The 10,325-nt window shown below is 38.7% G+C and overlaps 1 long non-coding RNA gene across 1 annotated transcript; it reads right to left on the reverse strand.

Annotated features, from left to right (window-relative positions):
• Positions 1 to 5,898: 5,898 nt before the first annotated feature.
• On the reverse strand, positions 5,899 to 9,710 carry LOC125375956. The gene is made up of 3 exons (XR_007218859.1): positions 9,574 to 9,710; positions 7,251 to 7,547; positions 5,899 to 6,932 (listed from the first exon to the last, which is right to left on the reverse strand). It is a non-coding gene; the product is annotated as an uncharacterized LOC125375956 (long non-coding RNA).
• Between the last annotated feature and the right edge of the window lie 615 nt (positions 9,711 to 10,325).

Raw genomic sequence — 10,325 nt, forward strand, 5'->3', positions numbered from 1 at the left:
TAACCACCCATTGTGGCAACCATATGTTATTACTGTGTCATACCATGCTTAACATTACACAGAAGTGTCACAGTCCATGCACATGTAGCTCACAAGCGTAATTACATCTATCCATTATCAATAAGGAAGACTATCGCCAGTGACAAAATATGTATTCATCAACATTATTGAATTAACGACTTCCCTTGTCAGCAGATTTAAACCGATATACTTATATTAACTGAGGTTCTGTGTTAATTATGATTTCGTTTTTAGTTTCAACAAAATTCAGCAAACGCGCTTTTGTGTGATTGGTTTGCTGGTCAATCACTTGATGTTCTGGTTTGTTTACATGCCGCCGCGTATGGCAGGAGTAACGCTGTACGGTGTCAGTCAACAAACATATAGCTTTGTATGCAACTAGTGAGAGGTTGGTGCTACCAAACTTACACTTTCCGTGAACATCATTTTCACTGCAATTCTTCAATTCAATAGTTTTCCTGAAAACTAAAATCAAGGGAACATATGGTACAAATGAACATATCGAATTGCATCGGGAATCTTTTTGTCACTGATGTGTCAAATTTAGAAATGTCCTCAACACGTCTTCCGTGAAAAAATTGACAGCTTTCCTGAGGCCTTGAATGTTGTAACCTTCATCAAACAACTCTTGGACAGGTCCTATGACGCTCGTTGTAATCTTCGTAGGAAGAGCATGCTCTATTGACCTAAACAAATGTGCAATGTAGATATCAAAGGCTGTTGCTGCTGAAATACTGCTCGACATTAAGGGAAAGTTGACTGTTGGAAAGTTGAAGTCATCTCTCTCATATTGAGGAGAGTTTTTAGTCATTCTCAACTTTATGCATAGCTATGAAGATAAAATATGTTTATTGGGATATGTGGTTGTATAATGCATGATGTATTCATTGCAAGATATGATTTCCTTGACACATCTCCATGTAACTTACAAGTATGTTATATCACTCCCGGGGTCCTATATGTGAGAGGGGGCACGGGTGGCCCAGTCGTCTAAGGCGCCGCGATACGCTGTGCAGAGTTGCGTCCCTTGGGCACGCCAGAAACCTATGATTGTGGGTTCGAACCCCGGTTCGCCCCGATTATGTTTCTAGGTTTGTCAGCACCATACCCGTGCTCGTGGGTTTCACCGAAGTTGTAAATTTCTGAGGCCTGCTTCACTTCGGGCTTTCCTCCTACATTAAACTGACACGCCATGATATGACTGGAAAACTGTAAAGAGTGGTTAAGCCCAACTCACTCACTCACTATATGTTAGATTTGCAGTGTTACATATTTATGTTAAAGTCTACTGTTAGGTGTACCTATATCACAAGGGCACTCAGCAAAATCAATTGTCATTTAAATATTGATGTGAAGGGCTTGGTAATTGAGCATAGCATACGGAACATTAAACGTGATTTCATATGAATACAATAAATATGTATGTCTACACATGCTTCTGTCAACACGTTCTTTATGGAAAAAAGTAATTCTTATGTTTTATATAAAATTTTCTTTAGGCAGCCATTGTAGCAGTGTCTCGTCAACTCTCGATAGGCATCTGGGGTAATGCTGCTGAGTGATGGACATCCTAATCAAGTTTTTTTTAGCTTAAAACCCTCTCTCCACACACGAATATATCGTACATGAAATGTTATTATTATTTTATTGTGTGGATATTGTTTAACGCCGCACGATCCCAGGTGTCTGTTAATTGTCGAGGCCGGACAATGTATGCCAATAGTTATATAAAAAGCAATCAACCAAGGTCACAGAGAGGTATTGGATTCTTGTGTGGATTTTCAAAATAAATAAAGGATTTGCTTGATATTTTGCAATTTAAGAAAACAACCAAGTTCACTTCTGTCCAAACATTTTATTTTAATTTGCTTTTGTCACTAAACATGGAAATAATAGATATTATTACATTTTTAATTGTCAACAATAAAAGTAAATTCTTCTAACCTTCACTGAGAAAACAATATATTTGACCGCTGAACTTTAGCTTCCGGTATATCTGATATCGGACAATACCCGAAACATCCCTGCCACTGATTTATCCGTCTGAACCAGACATATAAGAGACCAGCCAACCCGCTTCGTTTGTTCCAAATTAAGATCTATGCATAAAGATCTAGAGTGACAAATCTCTCCACAAGACTGTAGGACAGGAGGGCTGACGTGCTTGTAACGCTATTTGATCAAGGTTACCATATTCAAGGCCTCATTCAAGATCCTGTGGAGAACATTTCCAAATTTGACTCATCAGTGACAAATTTAATGAACGATGCAGTTTTCTACTTTGACTTGTTCCATATATTCCCGTGTTTTTTTCAGGTTAACAGTTGACTCGCCTTTGCATGTGTTTGCAACCGTGGGGCAGGATACTTTCACATTTTTGTGAACACCTGGTATTATCACTATAATTTACCAAAAAACAATGTTACTGATACAGTCGGAAGGGTACAATCGATTTTGGCGGATATTTCTTATGAATATGGAAAGGGTTTTGTCGTTTCATTTAATAACTCTGCTTTCTTATAATTATTGAAACTGATCTTTCTTTCGCTTTTTTTTGTAAGAGAAATTGTAATAAACCTGTCATCGAATCAATGTAAAGATGAGCTATTTACATGTATGTGTGGACGTGCGCCACACCCGATTTTGACATTACTTGAACCCTTTCTCATAAAATGCGACCCACCCGTAGAAAAGGGACCTTAAGGGTGCTAGGATACAGGGGTGGCGTCATAAAGGAAGACGTTTGACGACAACTTCCGAAAAAATGTCAATGTGTGCGGACTGTAGAAGTATAATATGTATACATACAGGATATATATATGTATCTTATTTTCCTATCATTATACATAGAACTGAAATAATTACAAAAACGGGTCTAAGTGTGAAAATGAGCCCAAGTGTTTATTGTCATGTATCTCTGTGTTTTGTGTTCCTAAGATAAAGTAGTTTTAAAATATAATCAGAATCAAAATATAAAACGTTTTCACTCATAAGGTCCCTTACCTCATGGTTGGTCACATATGAGAGCAGTTTCCACTTACAGATGCTATCGATGGTCTTACAAAACCGAAATACACAAAACACACAGACGGAATCAGCAAAACATATATAAAGTAGCAACAATGTATTTGGTGCAAAGCAAGAATGTGCAGTTGTAAAATAACCATTAGACCATCGATAAATCTTAAAGCTGAACATTTGAACAAACAATATAACTACACACTGTGATAAAATTCATAAACTTGTTTCATATGCTAATTATCAAAAACAAATTTGTCAAACAAGATAAAGACAATATCTACAATTAAGTATTGTTGCTCTAAGTTATACTTCATATTCAATGCATATCATTCTCGCTTTGTTTACATGTTTTGTTAACACATTGTATTAGATCAATATAAGATCATCATAATAATGTCTCACATCTCAATGATTTAGAGGGTTTTATGGTATGATCGAAGAACCGGCAAGGAAGGAAATAGCACACGAATCCATGATGGTGCTTTTTACAACAGAGACATTCTTATACAGATATCACATGTAATAGGCAAAGCAATGTAATAGAAACATTGGTGATTAATCATGTATTCGGTGAGGATATACAATAATGATATACGAAAATATAAAAAAACATACTTTACATTAAACATTGAAATACAAAAGTCAATCTTTCTCCCGAAGGAAGCAACACTTCATGCAAATGGCACACACTACATTCTGCCCCAGCCGTGAGCCTTACCCCTAGCAAATAAATACCGGTACAAACCATTTCCTTGAAACAAATAACCTCCCTCAAAACGAATCAAACCTTCCTACAGTAGACATTCGCTCCCCCATCCTATCAATGATGACACCATACACTCTTATGAATATTACATTGCATTACAATTTGCTCGGACCTTCTTAAATATGATCAACATCGATTCCCACCTGCAATGTTTAGACAATATTGTGTTAATAACCAGCATTAAAAAGACTTTCAAGGGCTCTGTGCCATGCTGTGAGTCGTCTCTACGGGAGCACGTGAAATATGCCCCCTGAGGCATCTCGCTCATTTGATGCGTTATTTTCACAGACATCAATGACATGCAAAGAGTATTCGTATCCGATACATTATATACATCACTTAGAAGGTGACATCAAACGATTATACATCAATTATGCACTCGTTTAGATAAAGAGTCTAACAAATACATGCTAAATGATTTATTCAGTATTTTTAATTAGACGAACTATTATATAACATAAATGAAGGCATATAAATTCCACTAAACATAAACCATAAACATATAGATATATGGTGCAGACTTTGTACCTTTATGAACGAGCTATACAATGTTCTTTTCGATATCTGATAAATAAACTATGTCAATATTAAAGACATCACAATCAAAAACTGTCAATGTTAATGTCCTTAGCTATGACGCATACAGGATTTGAAGCACCAAACGTCTGCTCCAGAGACAAAGGCTCCATCAACTAGATCACGGACGCGGTCTAAACTTCAAAAGATATATTTTCCTTCTAATGTAACAATTGCAGTGTAAATTAACGTGCACAATGAAAAGTGATAAATAAATTAAAGACGTGAAGTGCACAGCCACGTGTCTTGTTCCCTGAAATATCCTTCAAGTTATTTGATAAATTTAGTTCAGCGCCACTCATCGAGATGCAGCTGATAATCCAGTGATTGATATTATGAACAACCATGCTCGACTTCGAGGTACAGTGTCATGCAATCAACCCAGTGAACGAGCCTCACTTCACGCTCCATTAAGTCGTCTTTTACAACCACCATCACTGACTGGGGGCCAAATCAAAACCAGAGTGCCAATTTTGCCCCACTTTGTAAAAGCAAAATAATTTCATTATAAAATTGACACATTGATTTGCAACCTGCCTTGAGAACGATGGATGCATGCATGTACTTTTATACACAACAGGAACACTATGATTCACCACCAGGACACAGCCAAGTGAGCCTGTAGTTATGAGAGTGATGTTATATGTTACAAAATGTGCTTTAGTCTGGTAACCCAGCGTGTGTATGATCGACATTTACACTGTACACCCTATTTTATTGTTCCTGGAGGTAAATGTAGATCCATATATAAAAAAGCTGGATTGTGAGTGAGTGAGTAACAATATTCCAGCAATATCACGGCCGGGGACCCCATCTCATGCTGGATGTAAAGGAAAACAAATGTTGTGAAAAGAAATAAAACAATGGGGTTCATCCTTTCACAAAAACGCAATATCATGTAGCAAACAAAATTTGCTTTAGTCTGTTAACCCTGCGTGTGATTGATCGACATTTACACTGTACACAATATGTAATTGTTCCTGGAGGTAAATGTAGATCCACAGATACAAAAAAGCCGGATTGTGAGTTAGTGAGTGAGTAGCAATATTCAAGCAATATCACGACCGGGGACACCATAAATGGGCTTCACACGTTGTACCCATGTGAGGAATCAAACCTGGTCTTTGGCGTGAAGCACTAGATTACCTCACCGCCCTAGAAGCACAGGAAAGACAGCAACAAGGACACCGCGATACTCATGTTATTGGTATTAGTATGTCATCCAGACCCATTGTTCTGTTGCTGTGGTCTCTTTCTGGAATCAAACTGTTTACAGTAGTAAGTGTTGAAGGAAGCTTTAGGTTTTGTGTATTTGTTAGTTTAGGCCGCATTCAGTTATATTGCAGCTCTTCCACGGCAGTATTATACTCGAGTCTGAGCCTGGCCAACCAGTGGCAGAAATAATGTCCATCGTGTCACGTCGTCTGGGTACAATAAACGATATTCAGTGCAAGATCCTGACCACTGATCTAGTCTGCTCTTTCGGCAAGTAGTAGATCCTGATGGGTGCCTAATCTAACCAGTGACCTCACAGGGAGTACAATTTATTATTGTAATAGTGCTGGGCTTTAATACAAATAATACGTATCAGAAATAAAATGGACCAAAAACATTGCCTCAGATTATATCCAACTTATTTTTTCATGCTTGATGTAAAGGAAAACAAAATGTTGTGAAAAGAAGTAAAACAGTGGGCTGAACACAAAAACACATTTTATGTATCAAACAAAATTCGCTTTATTCTGGTAACCCTGCTTCTTTAGGATCGATAATTACACTGTGGATGGGCATGTTATTAGTAGAGCCTTCGGCCCGTGGTATAAAACATTGCGAATAGTGTAAAAGCCATTACAACAACAATGTTTCAATCTGCCGTTGGAAACTAATTAAAAACAAATTTGAAAATTGAGGGAAAACAACTGTTTGATCAAACTGAGGTTTACTTGTATTGTGCGACGTGAATTTCAATGACTCGAACACAACGTATAACTTGTGGCTTCGTAGCGGGGTTCATGAGATTTATTCTCCCGCTCCCGCGGACTACGTAGCATTTTATCATGACCACGTAAACTAATCACATCTCAACATTCTAACATGGAGCTAAGATACTGTTTGATGATTATTGTTTTTTTTAAATGAATTATCTCTCTGGGTGATACCGTCTACGTTAACGGAGAATCACTTTTAAAATACAAAACTTAAATCAGAACAAAATGTAATCGCTCTCTTACAAAATTAAATCAACAATGTAATGATGTGTCATCATTATCCACGAGCATGCCCTTGTCGTCTTGTTAACAGAGTCATGCCACACGATGCACTTCCACAGTAGCATAATCTGCACCTCCAAGTTGCCCAACATTTATATGCGGAGGACGATGAGGATTAACTGGCGATTGTTGTTTTATTTAATTTACCTGTTTTCTTTTGACGACACATACAATGATGATGATGATGACGAGAAACACGATTGCACAAACAACGGCAACAATGATAATGAGAGTTGATGGTGTGCGTGGTTCATCATTTCCTGGAGCATCAGTTGTTTCTGCAACCATATAAAGGCGTCATCAGCAATTGTTAGACACCTTTCCTTAAATATCAGAACCCTAGTTCCATTGCATAAAACCAAACACAATGTTAGTGCACATTATAATGACTAGTAATAGAAAGTACAAAAGGCGAAGACAAATAGCAGGAGTTGGCGACTGTTTCAGCAACAAATATGGGGACGAATTTGTTATTTAATCTGTTATGTAATTCTCAAAATAAATTCATTATATTGCCTTATAACTGTACTTGTGGTGTTGACGTGCCCCAATTCAATTTAGTTATTTGCTTCTTTGACATATTGTAAAAGACTCACTGAGTTCAGTGACTCCATCACAAGGTAGACTCGACCGCTTGTTGTGACAGCTAAATATCAGTCTTACAACCCCCAGGTGGGAGTCCGTCACATTCAGGGTTACTGATGAAGTGTTGTGAGAAACACTTGATACAGAGTCAGCTTCCATCAGCAGTGTTGTCACATTCCCGGTCTGGAGTGAGAAGGTGAGAGCTGTGGAACAGTAGTACTCTTGTATGTCCACTGTGAGTGTCAGCGCCTGATACTGGGCAAGTACATCAGTGTCCCCCTGACTGGTGATGCTGCATGTTGGTGTTTCTGAATCATCAAATACAACCACAGAATGATGAAATAGTCCGACTAAATCAAATTAGAGTTAAAGAGTGAAATTCTTTCATTAACTTGTCCATTTTAAAATCAAAACTATCATATAAACCAAAAATTACTTTTGATATATTCAGGTTATAAATGTGAGCGAGTGAGTTGGGTTTAACGCCGCTTTTAACAGTATTCCAGTTACATCACGGCGTGTCAGCTTAATGTGGGAGGAAAGCCCAAAGTGATGCAGGTCTCAGACGTTTACCACTTCGGTGAAACCCACGAGCACTGGTATGGTGCTGACAAACCTAGAAACATAATTGGGGCGAACTGTGAGGTTATAAGTGGTTGGAGGTTGAAATTGATGACTGATTTACATTGCTGTGTGTGAATTTTGCGAACAGAAAATCATTTCATCACTTAAGTTTGTCATCCATATTCTAACAACATGACGGTGATCCAGATAACATGGCGCTGAACCAGACAATCATGTGATTGACATCATGAGAATTAATCCAAGCAATTAGAGTGAGTGAGTATGGTTTTACGCCGCTTTTAGCAATATTCAAGCAATATCACGGGACACCAGAAATGGGCTTCACACAATGTACCCAAGACGGGAATCGAACCCGGGTCTTCGGCGTGACGAGCGAACGCTTTAACCACTAGGCTACCCGACCGCCCCCCAAGCAATTAGAATACATCGAGATGCAATAAACCAAGTCACGGAGCTTGATCACCTGGTCCATTTAGTCGCCTCTGTCGATAATCACATGTTGCTGGGGATCTAAGGTCAATTCAGTTTATTTCAGGGTTAAATGCCATTTCAAATTCAGCCAAATTGTCAATCACTGGATTGTCTGGTCCGGACTCCATTATTTACATACCGCCGTCATATAGCTGGAATATTGCTGAGTGCGGTGTTAAACAACACACAAACAAAACGTTACACGCATGCATGTTGATTACAGTTAAAATAGCAAATGCATAAACATGCTTTACTTCACTCAAGAACAACACGACAAAATTTTCCAAGTTTTAATGAAACGTGACAACGAAACAATGCAACATTTCGAAAAAATCTCACGTTGTCGCATTGTTGTGCTCATATTAATTTATGCATACTTATTTTAAGAAAGCGCGACCACGCTACTGCCCGACAATTCTACACAGCAACATTTCATAAAACATGTCACATTTTCGCGATTAGATTACAAATAAACATACATACTCCCGTAAAGCCGGAAGTGCTTAGACTTAGACTTTACTACTTTGGTAAAGTAGGAGCTAAGTTTGTAGCTAAAAGGGTCATTAGTTGACTGATGTTTTGTGTATTAAATATATACCAGGCTCCCTCAGGGTGAGTGAATGAGTATTCTTTGACGTCACTTGGAACATTTATGTCAACATGATGTGAGATAAAGGCGGAAGTGATACAGGACTTAGACTTCACTACTTTGGTAAACTGTCAAGCCAAGAAACATAATCAGGACGAATCGGGGATTCGAAACCACGCCCTTAGGTTTCACACGCACGTCTTGGAGACACAAATCTGTACAGCGAATATGATGATTTCAGTGATTGAGTGATTGAATAAGTGAATTTGGATTTGAGTGAGTGTGGGAATGGCTGAATTACATTATTTCAGGACTAATTACATTATTTCATGGCATGTCTGCTTGATGTGGGAAGAAAGCCGAAGTTATGCATGTGCAAGATGCTGATTTTCTAGCACGCCCCGGGGAAGGCAAATCTTCACAGCGACTGCCCCAACCGTGTCCCCTCGTCTATATGAAACTGTTACTGGTGATCGTAGTGGAATGCTGACAAACCTAGAAACATAATCGGGGCGAAACGGGATTCGAACCCACAATCATAGTTTTCTGGCGTGCCCAAGAGCCGCAACTCTGCACAGCGAATCTCGCCGCCTTAGACGACAGGGCCAACCATGCCCCCTTCTATTATAACATTTAGGGGGAGTAAATTATATACGATCAGTACATATCAGTTTTGAAATCGTACCTACTTGCAACTGTTAAAATACATGTCTCAACTTCATTAAGAATAGTTTCACATGACCATTGTCCCGCATCTGTTGTCTGTATACCAGAAATGTTGAAGACAGAGTGAGTGCCATTGATGACAGACGCAGATCCGTTCTCAGTCTCACACGGCATACCTCCTTTCAGTTGACATTGTGCAACATCAACACCACTGGGGTTGATATATGTGTGAACACCACTTCCCCCTGTACAGATCAATTGTACAAACGAGTCCACATTGCTGAAACTTGGGCAGATGAATCCTGTGGATACTGTGGAGAAAGTAATTTTAATAAGCCGTAATAATGTATGATACCTGTGTCATTATCAGAGAACTATAGCTGCATATACACTTGCGATAATTATCATCTACAAATATATCACAAAAGTTTTGAACTGACCGCAAAGTGACTGTGTCAGTAGAAGTAGAGTCTGGGCCACGGCTGTGTCGGCAGGTGTCATCTGGAGCCTATCACATTAAAACAATATATCCTAAATTATTCATAAGATTATCATACCTAATCAAAAACATCACCAACATCTCTAATATTTTGATTATCTCACTAAGAGGACTGTCAACAGTATCCAAATCTGTATCTCCAAATTCCGTAGTCATGGTCTGCTCTACTGATAGCACTCACAGGGCGAACAGCGCAATCACGTTCTGCTCTACTGATAGCACTCACAGAGCGAACACCGCAATCATGTTCTGCTCTACTGATAGCACTCACAGAGA

This window comes from Haliotis rufescens, unplaced genomic scaffold (assembly GCF_023055435.1).
Source record: "Haliotis rufescens isolate VD_foot unplaced genomic scaffold, xgHalRufe1.0.p SCAF_63, whole genome shotgun sequence".
Classification (NCBI taxonomy): domain Eukaryota; kingdom Metazoa; phylum Mollusca; class Gastropoda; order Lepetellida; family Haliotidae; genus Haliotis; species Haliotis rufescens.